Source organism: Papilio xuthus, unplaced genomic scaffold, assembly GCF_000836235.2.
Source record: "Papilio xuthus unplaced genomic scaffold, Pxut_1.1 DF829758.1, whole genome shotgun sequence".
NCBI classification, from domain to species: domain Eukaryota; kingdom Metazoa; phylum Arthropoda; class Insecta; order Lepidoptera; family Papilionidae; genus Papilio; species Papilio xuthus.
The window spans coordinates 1408406-1427753 of NW_013528891.1; the positions used below are offsets into that span (position 1 = coordinate 1408406).

Genomic DNA, 19348 nt, shown 5'->3' on the forward strand with positions numbered 1-19348 from the left:
GTCTATGATGAATTAAACTTGTGAATTAAATTAGTATTAAAATATATTTTGGATTAGTATTTTAATAATAAAGAGTAAAATAAAAAACGATAATAAGTTGAAATCTTAACATCTACAAGATTTATTGTAGAAGTGATAAAAGTTTTAATTCTTCAGCTTAATTTCGCCAATTTTTTTTTTCATGTTCTTTAAATATGTTTTTTTTTCGATATGATAAACACTCCAATTTTATTACTTATGTAGATAGATGTTTCGTAACCTACATATGTGGTATTCGATAAATTCGCGAGTGTTGGCCGTTTTATATTTAATTTAGGATGAAAAGGTTTGATGTAGCATTACTTCTTTAAATATTAAAATTACAAAGACCTAATCTGTATAAATAATGAAGTTTCTATGTTAATTAAATAGGACACTCTCTAGATCTTCATCATTTAGATAACATTGAAATACTTATTTTGAGAGATTCCGCACTTTACGAAATTAAGCTGAAGAATTAAAACTTTTATCACTTCTACAATAAATCTTGTAGATGTTAAGATTTCAACTTATTTTCGTTTTTTATTTTACTTTTTATTATTAAAATACTAATCCAAAATATATTTTAATAATACTAATTTAATTCACAAGTTTAATTCATCATAGACAAATTGCACATTTGTCGCTAGAATTCGTATATCACAAAGAAGAAAAGGAAGACCATATACCGTACTAATTTCTTGCCTTGAACAGCCGCGTTGTGGAACGGTCTGTCCTCGGCGGCATTTCCAAACCAATAAGACTTGGGGACCTTCAAGAAGCGAGTATACCATTTCCTTAAAGGCCGGCAACACATCTGCAGTTCCTCACTTCAGTGTTCCCGCCGCTCGTTTGCACCATTCTCTTATAAAAGAAATACCTAAGATGCTGCGATAACTAAAGTAGCAGGACACTGCTGGACACGGCCGACGATCGACAGGAGTATGTGGAGTACTTTGGAGGAGGTTTATACCGCGCTCGGCGACCCTTATACCGAAGATGAGTGATAGTTTAACTAACAAAACTATTTTTTTTGCAAGAAATAGTTTAAGAATTACTAACGATACTAACTTTTTCTGTTTTAATTTTCTTTAAACTGCCATAATTTTTTTTTAATAAGTGTACGTGTAAATATGTAAATATCCTGTTATAGGGGAAATAAATGCTTTATTTTATCTTTATCTTTATGTTTTATCTTTTATCTGTAATACTGGTATGCAACTTATGTGTGTAGGAGTTAGTTAAATTACTCTGCACTAAGTCTTGGGTGATTGCTACTTTATTTTAAATGAAAGTAATTCCTTAAGTCAACTTTTCACAACGATTAAAGTTGACTTGGCACATAGCGCTATCTTCAAGTGGGGTTCATGTGCAGTCAAGAGTTTTAAAGTCTTCTACTTAACAATAACTTAACATCATAAAGACTTGCTTATATGAAACGATAAACCTTTCAAAAAACCGGTTGGACAAGTAAACCCTGTTTTATTTCATAACTTATGTCCCATACATAAAGATATCATCAAAGCAGTCAGACTCCATACTTATCACTGATCATTCTTTTTTGTTACATATAAAAATGCCTCAGCTGTTTTTATTCTGGAAACCAAGTTTTTTTTTCGAAAAATACTAGCAAGTTTTTGTTAATTTACTAATATTTCTTGTACCATTCTAACTAAGCACTAGGCTTGTGTTTGGATATGGTTTCCGACAATAGTCGAACGGCGGGATTCGAACTTTCGAGAACATGATCTGTACCCTTAACCATTATGCTATTATCGCTATTTGATAGTAGATTACTGAAATTTGTGGCAAACCTATAAATTATTATTAAATTATGTGGGCAGATAAGAATGTAATTGCGTGGGCATTTGACGTAGGAGCTATGGAGACTGTCGACATGCGTAAGTTGAGTATAATGAGGTTAATATATATTATTTCAGATAAAACTATGAATCTAGTTGTCTCCCGCGACTCCGTCTACGCGGAATTAAAAAAAAACTTAACAAGTACCTTATGGTTTCTTCCAGACTATATTTTACATCTGCATCAAATTTCTTAAAGATCCATTTTGGAAAAACCTCTATAAAAACATCCATCCATCTAAGCGTTCGCATTTATAATAATAGTAAGATTTTTTCTATAAAATAGACCCGAGTAATAATTGTTTAAACTTTATACTAAAGAACCTAACAAACATTTAATAATCAGTTATAGACAATCTTTTTTAGACTTAAAATGACTACACTCAAAAACCTATTCATCATACGATTTTTTCAAAGCGAATTGTGTTGTGAACACTTTGATACAAAGCACTTGTACAAACACTTTGTACAAAACACTTTTGTACAAACACTTTATACAAAGTACAAACAAAGCAATATATTATAAAACCAGTAAATTCTTTATAATGTAAACAGCCAAATAAAAGCGTGTGACATTCGTTATTTTGTCCACGGACTTCCAATATCGCGCCAATGTAAACTGTCCGGCGATTTGTGGTCTGCGGTGCATTATACGTTCAGTAAACTTTATTTGGATACGTTTTTCACATTTATTGCTACTGAGGAATTATTTTATATCACAAAGAGTTGGTTTTTCGAAATATAAGTTGTATTTTTTGACGTTTATTTGCCTACAGCATGTCCACTATAGTTAAGTAGTAACTAGTGGACTAAACGCTGGTTTCTAAAACCAAAAGCTGTATCTTTGACAAATCAGAAATAACAATATGTTTTATTTAAGGACTTTGGTCTAGGAACCAATGATAACTCATTGTTGCTTGTAGTTAATATTTACTATACGAAATGTTTACTAAGGATCACTCTTAGCGATCAATAAAGTCTAATTAATATACATATGAGTACAAAAATGTATGTATGTAATATAAAGAATAAACTCGACAACTATACTGAACCGATTTAAAAAATTATTTTACAATCCCTTAGTAAAATCTTACTAATATTATAAATGACAATATTTGGACGGATATTTGATTGTTACATTAATCGCCAGAACATCTGTATGGATCTCGTTGAAATTTGGCATAGATGTAGAACATAGTCCGGAAGAACACATATAGGCTACGATTTAACTTTTTTTTTAATTCCACTTGTACGGAGTTACAGGCGACAGCATCATAAAAATATAACCACAAACTAGTAGGCTATCATATTTATGACTAAGAAATGAAGCGATTAACCTAGTTGCAGAATTATTGGACGCCTGAGAGTCGGGACGAACTAATCGCAAATGCAAATGACATTCAATTTACGACGGAAGAGCTTTCCTATTGTCGTTATTAATATTGTCTTTGATTGAAGACATTCAGTATATTGTTATTATGGAAATAAATTAGGTTTTTATTTAATTAACTTCGTCTAACAAAGGGAGCGGATTAGATTATTAAATTTCTATTTTAATTTTAGTTAATTATAATATTATAAATGCGAATGTTTAGACGTATGTTTGTTAAAAGGTATCTCCAGAACAGCTTCATGGTACTTTTTTTTATATTATAAGGTGCATCCTCTCATCTGGAAAGTGCATTTCCACTTCCCATCCTTTCCTTATAAGAAAAAGGGTGGAAAGGGAAAGATGACTAAATTAGGCCTCCGGGACGCACACTCATCAGACGAAACGCAGAATAACTTCCACTTCACGCCTGTCTTCTGTATGGTCGTGGTATTTCACCGGGCGAGCGAGGTCAATTCGTGCAAAGATGTTAAAGCGGGCTCTACCACTGTTAAAAAAAGAATAGCCTGAAAGAGCACATAGGCTACTAATTAAGTTTTTTTTAATTCCGCGCGGATGAATTTGCAGACGGTAGCTAGTAATATATAAGTGCTTGATCATCCCTCAGGGTGTAGTAGAGGGCTTATTTATTTTGTAAATACAAAACTAAGGCAAAAGGTTAGAAATTAATTACACAGAGAACGCTCCTCGTAGAATTTTAAACGTACCTTAATTTGATAAGGGTTTAACGTTTATAATAATTTATATTTTACAATGATATAGTTCACTAAAATATGCTGTTTGAATATTCGTAACCGAGCGTTAGTTTTAGAGTATAGTTCGTTATAAGGGTGACGGTACAGAATTCAAAAACCTTTTATTATTTGTTTGGTCCGTTTAGTTGTTACTATGTTCAAAATTCAGCACGCACAGAGTGGATCTTTATCAAAAACTACGACTTAATTAGAGTTAATAGAAATTGAGTTATATTTAAACTTTAGTTACATTATATTAATTTCTATTTAATTATATTAATACAAAAATGTGGTAAATTTAACATTTTATAGAAATTGTAGTTAACTTTTCCCCAACCTATAATAAAATAAAAGGGAAACATTTTCTTTAAATAATTTATAACTTTTAGATAGATAAGTAACAGTAGTATACCAAAAGTAATAATTAAATTTCACAACAAACCAAATGCATTTCATTTGGACACGCCAACACCGGCCGCAGCGCAGCAAACCGCAATTTATGTGGAGATTGATAAAACTGCAGCGACAATGATAGTAGTGAAAATACAACCGCATGCAGATTAATGAATTATAACTATTGTATGGTTTACTGTGGGTTTTCACCTTGTATAAAAATCAAGTACCAGCGTTAGGACTCGGTAGAGCAACCGCCTAATGCATTGGACAGAAAGAGGCACCATAGTCTTAGTCATAGTAACCCTTTTAACTCCCCTCTTCCTCAAAAGTGTGGTATAAAAGAAGGTGTAGAAATCTTACCCAGGGCGCTAGTAGTGTTCAAACAGACAGAGAAAACAATCTATTAGCCTCCCTTTCATTCGCTTTAGCAAAATAGGTAATACATGGGTTACTTAACTGATAATTTATGACCTGCAGCTCACGACTGACATGTAAAACAGATCAGTGAACCGGTTCACAGTTCAGCTCATTTTATAACTGCATATAGCCACGTCACAGCGGCAACCAGCCTCGCAACAATTAAAAATAAATTAAAATAGTTGCTTATCGAGAACGCTCTACATATGTAAGTGTCAGTCTATGATATTATTTTGATCGATCGATCGATTTGCATTTCGAACTGCGAACTGCTAATCAGCAGCTCGCGGCTCACGGCTCTAATCGTGGTGAGCTGTAAGCAAATTTAGTTGAACCGCAACTCAACTATTCAATATGTGAGCTGAAATTTTGAACCGATTCAAAGCTGATTTACACATTGCTAAAGAGAATAAATTATTCATTAGTACAAGTCTCACGGCAGTCGAATACTCGGTTAAATCAACAAGGGTGTAGTTTTCAAATGAGACCAAATAGTTGACATTTTGAAACATTTAATGACAAAGTTATTTGTTAGCTTTATAATTTGTTAAAGCGTCGGTGGCTCAGGAGTTACACACTTGTAATCTGCAGGTCCTGAGTTCGAATCCTGCCATGTATCAATATGTTTTACATTTATTCGACATTATGAGGATGAAGGAAAACATTGAGATCCAAAATACACATATCTGCGAAGAAACAGTGGTAGAGCCCGCTTTGACGTCTTCGCACGAATTGGCCCGGCTCGCCCGGTGAAATACCACGACCACACAGAAGACAGGCGTGAAGTGGAAGCAATTTCGCGTTTCGTCTGATTTGTGTGCGTCCCGGAGGCCTAATTTAATCTTCTTTCCCTTCCCAGCCTTTTTTTATAAGGAAAGGATGGGAAGTGGAAATGGACTTTCCGGATGAGAGGAAGCATGGAAAGGGAAGATATTTTCTTTCTGTGCATCCTCTCCTCCGTCAATTTAAGGTAGGCAACGCATATGCAATTGCGTATGTCTATGGGCAACGGTCACTTCGCTATTTCAGCGATTTCAGGTGACCACTCGCTCGTTTGCCACCTTATGATATTAAAAAAAACAAATTGCCGAGATAAGATGGCACTTTAAGAAGAAGGCGAATTAATTTATCAAAAGACTTAATGAATATATAAAAGAAAATAAAGCATCATATACACACTGCTCGTGGGATTACGCGAGAAAGTCTGTGGCGCATTGATAACAATTACTCGGGAATCCAGAGACGGTTTCACGTTTCTGCAACATTCTTTTTCCATTTTGAATGGAATTTATGTGACAATATTACACAAGCGAGTTCTAAAACGTTTCTATTTATTTTAGAATTAAAAAACTTAGCTACCTTTCTAGTCAACTAAGATTTTGTTTTCTACTAGTTGTCACCCGAGACTCCGTCCGCACGGGACCAAATATAACCTTTTTATATATTTTAAGGTGGCAAACGACCGAGCGACCACCTGAAATCATTGAAATAGCAAAGAGACCGTTGCTCATAGACATATGCAATTGCAGATGTGTTGCCTACTTTAAATCGACAAAGGAGGAGATGCATAGAAAGAAAATAAGTAAGCTGGTGATGTGATGGTGATGACATGTCTCTCTGTATTAATTTGAAGGACTAAAAATGTTCGAATCAAGTAAAGTATAATTCAATTTAGATGTTACGTAGATCCTTGTGTCGATTAAGGTTTCTCATAAAGAAACACTTAAATACGCCCTTAGTAATCTCTTAATGAGTGCGGCAGTTGGAGTATGTCAATTAAAAGTAAAATACAAATAGCGCAACAGTTCTGAACAGTGCCGAGGAATCATATTCCTGGCGAAATTCCAAACGACTTTGAACATCTGACTCGAAATTTTTAATTAAAACAAAACTAATGATTTCATTTTGTTTCAGCTAAATTCATTTTAACTGACTAATTAGCCACGTGTGCTGAAAACTGACCTTTAATTTTAAAAAAGGTTTTTGCCCCTTACTACGAAAGACTATATTACCAAAAAAAACGTTTTTAAATTATAATATTATATACTAATACTTTAGTACTTTTTATGTAACAACTATTATTTACTAAATTTTATTAAATTATCTATTTACGTAAATTTCACAGCAACTTTCATATAAAACACCTAACAGAATTAAGTCTACGACGTAGCAACGTCACGAACATCGTAGCACTTCGTAGACCGTGGTAGCCCGTAAATAAATTTATGTTATTACCATCTTGAATGGGTTTTTAGATCCATATACATAACATTTTATGTCACTTGAAGGACCTCTTGTTATTTCATGATCATAATAAAATGTTAATAAATTTATAGTTGGTTGATTAATAAAATTATGTTAGTCTCGTTTATTTTTTATAAAGATTAACAATTCTTAGCTCTATTTACGAAATATATTAAAACAAACTGTTTTTTTTATTATAAATAGTTTAAAAACAATTTTTAAATAATATAAAAATCAATAAATTAACATTTTATAATATTATAAAATTAGCAATCGTTCTTAACTTCGCCAGCGCTTCGATTCGCATTAAAAAAGTAACCTACCCGAAACTTCAGTTCCTTTTTTTTATATTACACACAGACACACAAATTTATTTAGACATATTAATTTTACAGATAGAACTTTCCAAAATATACAATGAATACATACACCTAGATCTTTTAGAGTTTTTTAGAGCTAAAAAGAATACTGAATTACTAACAACAAGACACACGAGAAATGAATAAATGAAATAGTTAATTTCGTACCCTGAGTCACGTTTACTTCTTACAGCAGATCGTAAAGTTAACCTCACTTAAGTTTACTCATTTCTTAATAAGTTGATGACTGAATAAAGTTGTCTACTTATTTCTATAACTATATAATGTGAAACAATAATATAACAATTGGTAAATAGGAAATATTCTTTTTTTTATTTAACAGTCATAGTTTTAACGAAACAAAAGATGGTGCATTTTTTTTCTTATGTCATATTTGAATTTCTTATGCCGACTCTAATTTATTTTAGTTATTATTAAATTGCTATGACCGATGACCTGGTTGCTATGATGATCGTCACCTTCGTTGGCAAATGGAACCAGAAGATGAAATGGTTGACTTGAACTTTTTTTTTGCATTTGCATATTTTCCCTTGATTTTATTTATGTTTAATCGTATAAAAATACGTTCATTGTTTAGAATCGGTTGCAGCGTTACATCCGCTCAGTGATTCGTCACGTGTAGCGGCTTTTCGTTTTATATGCAAATTCAACGAGTCCCCAGTATTTGTTTGTCAGCTTGTAATGACTTATTTTACGTTACGCTTTTTGCTTACTGTCCTTCGACACGTGGAGTTTTATTTGAATGTATTCACTTGATACCAAGTCTTTATATTGCATGTTTTTTACGGAGTTTCAAAGACAATGCATTTTAATTTAGTAATTTTAAGAATTACGGAACCAATTGTTTTTTAATGCAATTTTAATTTGAATTAATACGAATACAAAACATGACACGTCCTTTGAAAAAAATATGTAAAACATAATATAATATTATAAATGCGAAGGTTTGGATGGATGGATGTTTGTTTGAAGTTATCTCCGCAACAGCCGAACGAATTTTAATGAAATTTGGCACACGCATAGAACATAGTCATGAAGAACACATGGGCTACTTATTAAGTTTTTTTTTATTCTACGCGGGCAGAGTCGGCGGCAACGGCTAGTATAATATAATATTTCAATAAAAAAAGAACATTTCATTTGTATAAATTCTTATTTGTAAGTATTGCAATGTTGGTATAACAATTTTCGTTTTATATGCAAATAAGAGGAATACTGACAATTTGTATCGCGTCTGTTGAGTAATAGGTTGCTATAAAGTTTAATTTTGCAGCATTTTTTGAGAGATATATTTATAATTATAACAGTATTCTGTCTAAACATACTATATTTCTTTAAGACAAATTCTTTAACCCTTAATTCAATGATGTCCAGTGTAACAAACAACTAATTAAAAACAATCTACTGAACTAGTTTAGAGAAAATTACGTAAGTATGACTTTACCAAAAAAAAACAGTTTTTTTACCACAAAAAATTTTGTCGATTTAAGTGTTAATAATTTTAAACATCGAACGGTTTTTTTTATATAATAATGCATTGTCATAAGAATAACAAAAAACATGTGAAATGAAACCATTTTAAAATAACAGACTATTGAATTGACCTTGTGTTTAGTGACACCTTTTTTTTTCAGAGGGGAATGCTTTATGCATACTCCGCGCCCCGGGGGGACGCGGTAGTTATGTGGGATTCTCCTCCATAGCGGAGGCATACCCACTAAACCCCTCTGTTCCTCCAACGCATCGGGACGGGACCACGGGCACGCTTTCGCTCTCGTCCGCGGCCCGTGTTTAGTGACACCTAACCATAGACATAATACGTAACCATAGAGAATATTATATAATAGATGTTTTTTCTACCTTTATTAGATAGAAAAGAGAAACTGTAAATGATAAATCTTGTATCTTCTCTGACGAAAATAGCCTTTTAATTGAGAAAAACAGGAAAATCATAATTTCTCTATATCTTTATACTTATTTCAGTATCAGAAATATAACAATAAAAAGCTTTATTAAATATTAATAAGCTTCGAAAAAAACCAACAGAATATTCCGAAAACAAATTTATTCAAGCCCTTCATTGGAAAATGAGTTTTAAACAAGTACGATTAAGTTCAAAATCCCTTAAAACTGGAAAAGGTTACCACAATGGGTTACCGAAGACCGAGGAATCCATTTGCAAATATTATTTTAGCGAAACGTAAAATCCGAAAATCTTTTGAACGTTTCAAATTGCCTTTTTTATTTGAATTTAAATATCGACAATCTTTTAGCATTTTTTATTATGTTATTCTTTTATTTCATTTGATTTTTTATATTGAACCACGATCCCTCCGTATGTTAAGTGATGTGATCAAAATATGGTACGCGCTAGCTTAGTAAATGACGCCGGCAACATGTTCCAATCCTTTGCAATGCGAACAGGTGATTAACGATGATTAATAGTGATTATAATGTATTAAAATAATTAAAAGCAATAAAATTATTTGATTGAAAACTTTATAAATAGCCTATGTGTTTTTCCAGACTATGTTCTATATTTATGCCAAATTTGATCGAGATCCGTTGAGAAGTTCTGGAGATACCTTCAAACAAACATCATCTATCCATTCATCTAAACTTTTGCATTTATAATATTATAATAGTAAGATAACATAACTTAATTTTGTTGTTCCGATTCGAAATGTCAGCTTAATATCATCTAAATGATGTACAAAGGTTTAAAATACCATTTACAGAAAAAATAGCAGGTCATTAATGTCGGCTTATGTTCCTTTAAAAAGGAGAGGTACAGAAGTGGTCTATAATTAGACCCTCCTCGTGCCATCTACCCTCTGCCCGGGAGCTCAATGGCCGGGGATCGATATCTGGGTTTAAAAATAACGACTTATATGCAAATTTTTACATGAAAACACGACTGTTCATATATATAAATATGTTTATCAGAAGATTGTGGCATGACAAATCTATAATAATATTATAAAGCGGAAGAGTTTGTTTGTTTATACGCTCTATTCTCAGGAACTACTGGTCTGATTTGATATTTACGTACATTACGCTGCGACCAATAGGAGCGAAGCGTCAGTGAGAAATGTTGCATGGATAGATCTTTGAAGGTATCTCTAGAACGACTTAACGGATCTCGATGAAATTTATCATACATATAGAACATAGTCTGGAAGAACACATAGGCTGCTATATTTTTTAACTCCGCGCGAACGGCATCGCGGCTGACTGCTAGTCTTTTATAAAACAAATCTTAAAAACAACAGCTGCACGAACGTTCAAAATAATTGATTGTTTAGAATTGAAAAAACTACTGAACCAATTTTTGCCAACCAATTTGAGTAGTTTTTCAGTTTTTTATCAATCAAATCCATCCATATTATATTTTTATTAAAACTACTTTTCTCGACACAATACAAGAAAGAATACATAGGCTACTAATAAGTAGTTTTAATTCCGCGCAGAGAGAGTCGCGGGGTACAGCTAGTAATTACATAACTTAGAACAAGATGCATCGCAAGTTCAACAACCAGACATAAGTAAGTAGTAACTTGAACTTTCACTGAAGCGCGATCGATGTAACAACCAACAATGGAAGAAAACATTTGAACTTGAGTACTATATCGTTATTTGTTTCTTACTAACAATGGAATAGTATTCGCTTCATTGAAAATATTTCAAGAATAAATTAAAATACTTTATTATAATATTTACTCTTGAATTTATTTCAATAGAAATATTGAACAAATAAAGAAGTAGGTTTTTCAAAAATCTTTGTTTTTAATGATTTGTAGTACTTTTTTAGTTTTTAATTTGAGAGTATAATTTTTTTTTTAAAGTTGAAAACTACAGATACACATAAAAATAAGCAAGGAGGTCCAATTTAAAATGAGTTAACATGAGTCGATGCTGGTAACAAGCTCTAAATAGTCGATCAAAATATATTCTAGACTAACTATTACCCGTGACTTCGTCAACGTTAAATCAATAAAAAATAAGGAAAAAATGCTATGTTATTCCTAAATATACATACGAGTAAATTACTTCCAAACAGTAAAAGTACTGTCAAAATTGTCTATTTAATTTATTTTCGTATCTTATAACAGAAATTTTAATATCATATCACATACAGACACTGCAATTAAATTCATTTATTTAATATAAAAATATCATGAAATCTTTTTAATAAAATCATTACGCATATAGAGGAAATATATTTCTATTGAGGGAGGTTTTTTCTTGAAAGCTTTACATTTGACGACGGGCGTACTTTAACCTCATTAACTGGCTCTCTTTCCTTGACAGTCCTTTGATAATATAAACATACTATTTTTTATTTTTCTATACTAATATTTTTCTATATAATATGAGAAATATTCGGGCGTTCAAAATAAACTCAAAAACTACTCAACTCATTTTAGAATGAAACCAGATTTTAGTTTATTTGCATCTCGTGAATATTTGGATGGATGTACGGATGTTGGTTACCAAGTAATTTAAAAATGGCTGTACAGATCAGTGGCCCTAGTACGAATATTTACGGCAAGAGCCTCCGTATCGTCATCGTCTTTATGCCAAAAGTAGTATGAAAATTTTACTGTACTTACGCCCGATACAAGGGACTGTGCTGGGCTGTACCAATTTTAACGCTTGTCACAAATATTCTTGCTAGGCCCACTGCATGGAGTATAATCTGAGTTACTTAGTACTCGTTTTTTTAGTCCATGAAGACGAAACCACGGTTTGTATCTGTTTTTTTTAATAGCAACACTATTATAATAGCAATTTTAGGATTTACCCGTGTTAAGGTTTTCGGTCATACCCTAAAATGTACGTCAATACGTTCTTAAAATTAGAAAATAGAGTAGTGACATAAAATTTAAAGGCCTCCATATTATCGGCTTCGACTATTGCGAATCCGAAGCACTTCAATAAACTGAATGGCCGAATTAGGCTCGCACTGGCCAACGAAAGATACCTCATGTTTTATTCATCGCGCGAAATCGTCGAATCGAAACTATTCAGAGATATCAATGCTTTATTTAAATTTGGAATATAAATTTTATTTAAATAAAACTAACAGAATTAATCGTTGCAGGATTTATAAACGGACAGTATTTTAATTAATTAAAAACTTTAATTTTTCTATCAATTTACAGTCAAAACTTTATCTATGGTACTTTTACCCGAATGGAACACACCACATTCAATACCATGACCACACAGAAGACAAGCGTGACGTTCAATTTTCCCTTTTCGCTTGACTACCTTTATAATCAGAGGTATTTGTTGATTTTAATTATTTAAAAATAAAATAATATTCTTAAACATTGAACACAATATAATGCGAGTACCAGGAGCGCATAAAATAGTTGGAGTTAAGTAAATTAACCATTTCCTATATATTTTAACGCTTAAACAGCAACGATATTCTATCATATATCTTCAATTTTTTATTTAAAAGTGTGCCAATTCTAATCTTACTAATATTATGTGCGAATGTTTAGATGGCTGGATGAATGGATGTTTGTTAGAAGATATCTCCAAAACGGCTCAACAGATCTTGATGTAATTTGGCATAGATATAGCACATAGTCTGGAAGAACACATAGGTTTTGTTTTAATTCTGCGCGAACGAAGACGTAGGTAACAGCTAGTGCACTTTTAATATAAGACTACAAATCGAATAACAAGCGTCAACATGATATTATGTTAAGATACGAGTATACAATCATGTAATAGGAAGAATTTACTTCGACTAATAAAAGAAAAAAGATCCCAGAACGATTTAGGAATCTCATAAAACACCCTTTTTGTATGGAGCTATAAAATTTGTTACAGGCTTACTCATAATCTCTCACGTTAAAAGAGGTTTTATTCCGGGAAAAAGGTTTCGAAGTAATTCCAATTTCATGTAAATTTATAAATAAAAAGAATATAAATGTACGTACAATTTTACTTAAAGTTGTTGCTATATGTATTTTTGTGATTATTTATAATGTGAAAAGATTTGTCTGTTTGTTCAGAATAAACTCAAAAACTACTGACACGAATATAAAGATTTTTACATGGCTAGAAAGTTCTTACATTAGTGAGTATCCTAACTTAGGCTAATATTCTATATATGCCAATAGTCCTTTGGCGATGGACTCAAGAGGGAGCTGTCGCGGACGAGAGCGAAAGCGTGCTCGTGGCCCCGTCCTGATAGGGTGGAGGAACGGAGAGGTTTAGTGGGTATGCCTCCGCTATGGAGGAGAGGCTACTACTTACCGCCCGCGACATCCGAATTAAAAAAAAAACTTACTAAGTAGCCTATGTGTTCTTCCAGACTATGTTCTACATCTATGTCAAATTTCACCTAGATCCGTTAAAACAAATGTCCATCCATGCATCTAAACATTCGCATTTATAATATTAGTAAGATTGATTCATTTCTTTTACGAAAATATAATAATTACCAATTTTAAACAACTTTTTCTAATTAACCTTTTATAAAAATTATTTGCTTTTTAAAATAAACCATACATTTAAATGCAGCATTGAATTAAACTTAACCAGTTAGCTTTTAAAGCTTAAATACTTGAAGTTAAAACAAAAAGAAGCCGAAAAAAAGAAAAAAAGTCCGGGAGAATACGTTTCGTCGGAAAATTAGCACAGTAAGAAGTACTCTTTAATTGCTTTTCTCAGCTGTTTTCCTCAACAGTTAAATTGAATCCTGAAGCTGGCTGCTGAATAAATTAGTTCGATATTCAAATTTAAATTATAAATTATTCAAAACGATAGCTTAAAGGTTAAGGAATCGTCAACTCTTCACCTGGCATTCGCCTTAGCCCAAACTCACTCACCTTTACTTTCCTCGTTTACACGCGTGGACGATGAGAGGTTCGCGAGGCGACAGCTAGTCATCCATCACTACGCAAACGCCACGTAGGCTTCGCGCCGTCCACCCGTTCGAGCCAGAACGTAGATTTCATTCTACAAATAAAAGAAAAACATTTGTTTAATTTGTTGAACTGTCAACTCATAATTTATCATACTCATAATATATATAAAAATCAATTGCTGTTCGTTAGTCTCGCTAAAACTCAATAACGGTAGAATAGATTTATCTTGGTCTTAAAATGTTCATGGAGGTCCAGGGAAGGTTTAAAAGGTGAGAAAAAAACGAATAATTACAGGGGAAACCCTTAGGAACCTCTTTAGTAATACCGCGCGGACGGAGTCGCGGGCTACAGCTAGTTAAAGATAATTTGATCTTTATTTAACTGATGTTAATACCTCTTTATGCAACATTTAACATAACCATTTTGTAATGCACATTGTAAAACAATTCGAGTCACGCAATGGCCCGTTCGAAACAACACATTTGAACGACATGAGACTCAGTACCCGGTTTATGTTGCACACGCTAATCGCGTTGTACGATATTTGTGGAGTTTTAGGAAGAAAATCCGACACTGTGCCGGTGTAATGGCACAACACTTGCCTTACTAAAATGTCGACGTTTATGTCCCCTCACTAATCATTCTGACACTTGACTTTGTAATTGATTCTAACTAATCCACGTGGACGGAGTCGCGGGCGACAGCTAGTGATGTCTAAAATTAGCGAAAATACAAAATAAAGAGATGTAGAAACTTTATTACAGATCAGTTTTAGATAGATGCCACACGTAGGCTTTGTCGCAACGATTTATTTTTCATGTGCCCTAAATAATCTATCGTATTCTGACAAATAGAAAATTCTATAAGAGTGAAGCAGAGAGGAGATTCGGTGCAGTCTTTTCGTGGCAGACGTGCCAAACACAAGTGTAGAAGTTGACGAAATACATCGTACAAAAATTTTAACTTAATCTGTCAACAATATGAAACTCTTTTCTTAAGTAAAATAAAATATATGGTACATTTACTTTGGTGACATAAGAAAAGAATATTAATATTTGTATCATGATTTATAGATATATCGGATAAATTCCAAGACTTACCAATTATTTGGTCAATTCTAAAGATATTTTTTTTATATCATAAGGTGGCAAACGAGCGAGCGGCCGACTGAAATCGCTGAAATAGAGAAGTGACCGTTGCCCATGGACATACGCAATTGCATATGTGTTCATCATCAACTCACTATACGTCCCCACCGAGGGGCTTGAAGCCTACCCTAAGTTTGGGATGACTAGGCCATAGTCAACCACGCTGGCCAAGTGCGGGTTGGTTGACTTCACACATATCTTTGAATTTCTTCTCAGATATTTGCAGGTTGCATCACGATGTTTTCCTTCATCGTAAGAACGTCGGATAAATGTACATATGTAAATCTGAAATCGAAAAACACATTGGTACATGGTGGGATTCGAACCCAGGACCTGCAGATTGCAAGTCAAGTGCTTGACCCCTGAGTCACCGACGCTCTCATATGCGTTGCCTACCTTTAATCGACGAAGGAGAGGATGCACAGAAAGAAAATATTTTCCTTTTCATACATCCTCTCATCCGGAAAGTTCACTTTTACTTCCCATCCTTTCCTTATAAGAAAAAGGGTGGGAAGAGAAAGATAAAATCGTTTCTAACACCATTTTTAACTACAATAGTAACTAGTGTAGTTGAGAAAGCATGGCATTTGACTATTTGAAGAAAAAATTTGTACATTATGTTTGGATGATCAAATTATGTTGTCCATGTATTTTATATTCTCGTAATGGGTATGAATTTAATTTCCTCGACTGCGTAGTATACAAGTGGGTCAGTAAGTGTTCGTAACATTCAAAATAATGATGTAGTTAAATCTGAACAACATATTGTATCTCCGCCAAATTGTTTTGTCAAGGGGTTACTTAGTATTCCACTTTTGTCGCTATCTCGTTATTTTATGTGAAACATAGTGTACATAAATATGTACATGATTCATATAATATATAATAATAATAACATTATCTCATATTTACTTTGGACTGTTTATTTATTATCAATATTAATTAATACTTATCGTAAAACATATGTGTATTTCTAACTTACTAATATTATAAATGTGAAAGTTTAGATGGATGACTGGATGTTTATTAGAAGGTATGTCTATAACATCTCAATCGATCTCGCTGATATTTGGCATAGATGTAGAACATCTATCTCAAAGGCCGGCAACGCATCTGCGGTTCCTCTGGTATTGATGTACATGGGCGTCGTTGAACACCTCGGTGTTCCCGCTGCTCGTTTGCCCCCTTCTGTTATAAAAAGAAAAACATACTCGTAGTCTGGAAGAATATAGGTCACTAATTAAGTTTTTTTTTAATTGCATAGGTATGGTGTCGCGGGCGACAGCTAGTTTGGTATAAATATAGACTGTAACACAATATGACTGAAAACATAGGTTACCTATAATCATCATGATTTGTGTACGGCTCCTGTACAATACCTTTGATTCACATATTTACTCGATATCACCGCAACAATTCAACACATTTTATTGAAATTTGGCTTAGATATAGAACTTAGTGTCGAGTTACACATGAGATTCTTTTCAACCATTATTTGACTCTGCATAAACGAAGTCGCGTGGCGAAGCTAGTAAATAATATCTTATTTTTTAGGCATTTAACATACAACACACTTCTCAAAGTGTCAACTTTGAATCACAAAAGGTTTCTTTCAAAAGTAATTTCAAATATACATAGTAATAATAATAAACGAATAATACGTTGTGTGAAACGAATTGTTATCAGTCCATTAACGTTTTATGCGCGGAAATAAATCTAGTCGTATTCGAATACGCCGCAATGAACCACGTCTCCATTCCCACATAAAACTGTCTACCCTCTTCATGTTACGGACGATATCATTTTACGCATTCATTTATATTTTTTATAATACATGTGTAAGTATTTGATATATTTCCTTACTAACTGTCGCCCGCGACTCCTTCCGCTCAGATCCAAAAAAATATATAATAAGTAATCTATGTGTTCTTCCAGACTATGTTCTACATGTATGCCAAATTTCATCGAGATCCGTTCAGCCGTTCTGGAGATACCTTCACGCAAACATCTATCCATCCAAACATTCGCATTTATAATATTAATAAGATTAAACATAATTATTTTAAAGATAAGTGATATTTAATAAAATTACCATAAGCTACAATTATTTAAATATACTCATTGAAACTAAATTATGAGTAGCCAATTAATTATTTATTATAATATTAAAGAAGATAAATTAAAAATTAAACCAGCTTTAGTCATACTCTTATTAAAACAGTAAAATAACTAGATATTTCTTAAAAATGTCTCCATAGTTCGTAAGGACAGTTTGGTAAATGGCTTTAACGTATGATAAGCAACGTTATAAATATGACTCTACTTGACATAAATAGCGTAACTTAAGAACTGGTAAGTAATGGAGTTTAAGAATTAAGTTAGACAGCAATTGAGTCCTTTTTACTTCAGATATCTTTGTTAATATAAAATAACTTAGTACTAAGACATCTATTATGCTGTAAAAATGTCTTATTACAAGATGTATGTATATGTTTTACCAGGATAAACTTCGAAACTCGACTTTCAACAGTGGGAGTCGCCAGTAACAATATCTATTGCACCAATGTGCTAGTATCGTGCAACACCACCACGCAGAAGACACGCCTCAAGTGGAAGTAATTCCGCGTTTATTCTGATTAGAGTACGGTGGCCTAATTTTAAAATTCTTTCTCTTCTCACCCGTTCCTTGCGGAAGAGTTGGGTATCCACATTGGATTTAACGGAGGAAAGGAAGTGTTAATGTTCTCTTTCTGTGTGTCCCCTCCTCCATCGATTAATAGTGGGCAACGCATTTACAAATCCGAATTTCTATTTGCAGCGGTCGTTTCCCTCTTTCGCCGAATTTAGGTAACCGCTTGCTTTGCCAACTTATAATATAAAGAAAAACAAACTACTAAACTTGATTTTGGTCACTAAATGTAATTTTGTGTAACTGCATAGAGAATATTTTAACTTGATGATTGAATAAGAGTTAAGGTCCGTAAGAGTAATCGAGACGCGTAAGTAAGAAAAACACACTTCGCTTTTAAAAGTTAAAGTGGTACTGAAAGTAAACTTTTTACAGGCACTTCATAGTTTTTAAAAGTAAAAAGTTGTTTCGAAAAATGTAAGCTTCGTAATCATCCATGTTATAAAAGTTTACTTACATGTATTAAAATTTTACAAGGCCATTTCTAGGTTATATGACTCGTTGTAAGCATTCAGATGTGCCCAAACTTTTATGAAAATGACGCTTTAAAAGTGTAAAAGTATAAGTATTGCTAAAGCACGAAACTGTTAAAAACATTTCTAATGAAAATTTTTAAAATTGCAAAATATTTTAGTATTTTTTAAAAATTTAAAACACATCTTTGGCTAAAATTTAGCCGTTTAATCGGTTGATTTAGCCAGAGATGTGTAACGCGAGCTTTTAAATTTTGACAACAGATGGCGCTTGTGCTAAAAATTTAATTTCAAAGGAAACATGGGTCTGAATGCAAACTTCTTTTATGTTCGATGTGACTTATTCACTTTTATGTTTGGGAAAAGAGGGTTATTTAAATTTTAAAATACATCTGTACACAATAATGTTAAGCAAAATTTAAGATAAAGCTCTTTTTAATAAAAACTAATCGTGCTTTAGACAATTATTTGAAAAGCATATACATAGCTAATGTTATACACGATTTCCAGTAAACTGCGTTATTTTAGTCTCGCGACATCTTATTTAGGAGTATACATTGCTCATAAAAGTAGAAGTACAAGGACTGTCATAGTCATGTGTTGTGTCGCGCAGGTGAAAAAGGTCCTTAGATGTAGCCGTGTATCACCGATGATGTTATTGTTAAGCCCCCTAAAGACGGGTTAAAGCCCTCTCTAAGTTTCTCAAA

The 19348-nt window shown here is 32.9% G+C and overlaps 1 protein-coding gene across 2 annotated transcripts in view; it reads left to right on the forward strand.

The window, feature by feature from the left end:
* LOC106128707 (inactive dipeptidyl peptidase 10) overlaps positions 1 to 19348 on the forward strand; it is a 131476-nt gene that overhangs the window by 77269 nt on the left and 34859 nt on the right. The window lies entirely within an intron of this gene.